Below are 1,080 nucleotides of genomic sequence, written 5' to 3' on the forward strand. Positions count from 1 at the left end.
ATTACCAGCCCTCAGCTTCCCATCTGAGACCAACTGGGAAAGGTCAGAGCTGCTGCTGATAGGCCAGACACAGGGAATTAATTTAAGTGTCTGGCAAACACCTTCACCAAAACATGCTGAAAATTTTGCTATTTGAAGCAGCTCAGCAAGCTGAGTCTGTTATCCCGCTTGAAGCAAGGAGCCCATGTGTTGCAGTAGCCAGCAAACACACCAACTATACCTACAACCTACAACACACTATGGCAAGGGAGCAGGGTCACCTCAGTGGTCACCAGGGACATCACATGTGGGACGTGCAGTTCATGCAGCCCCAGCACAGCCTGTGTCACAGCACTGCCATGACACTGAGAACACCTCGTGGGGAGCCAGCTGTGGTTCAGAAGATGCAAACATGCCCCAGTGGTTCTCTCTGCTTTAGCTTATTTCTAAGTTCTCATCAAAGAAGCCATTTCACAGGAACTTTCTCCAGTCTGTTTATGACCCAGATTCTGTGGTTTTAATTCTGTATCTTCAGACTTGAATCACAAGACAAAAATAAACTGATGGAATAAAATCCACACCTTCCCTCACTGAGACACTCTCACACACACTCCTCATGTGAAAGCAGAGCAATGCTTCAGAAGACTTGATGGCACGAGCAGTGCTGCAGGCATCCTGCTCCTTATTAAAAAGGCACAGGGAACCTGAGCACACACAGGAAAATGAGAACAAACAGCCCTGCTGCCAGTACACTCTGCAGCTGCGGGAGAAGCAGCTGCAGGGACAAGTTGTGTTTACACAGATAAACCCACTGCTGGGAAAAGGTAAAGACTAAGGGATCTGAAAAAGAGGGGAAGGGAAAATATTGCCTCTGTGGCTTCAGGTGGTTCACGGTGTGTCACACGGACACAGCCAGTCATGGATGATGCTGAGGGTGGCCTGTCTCTCCGTGTCTCCTAAAAGAAACGTTTAGCAGCCAGGTTCTTTATTCAGAAGTCAGTTCTAGCGCTGGCGACGTGCCAGAGGCAGCAGCAAGATCAAGGGAGCTCAGTGCCTTTCACAACCAGGGCCAAGGCCACGGGCTCCCGCGGGTGCGGGCCG

The sequence above is a fragment of the Chaetura pelagica genome, unplaced genomic scaffold (genome assembly GCF_000747805.2).
Source record: "Chaetura pelagica isolate M959 unplaced genomic scaffold, ChaPel_1.0 scaffold328, whole genome shotgun sequence".
In the NCBI taxonomy this organism is placed as follows: Eukaryota; Metazoa; Chordata; class Aves; order Apodiformes; family Apodidae; genus Chaetura; species Chaetura pelagica.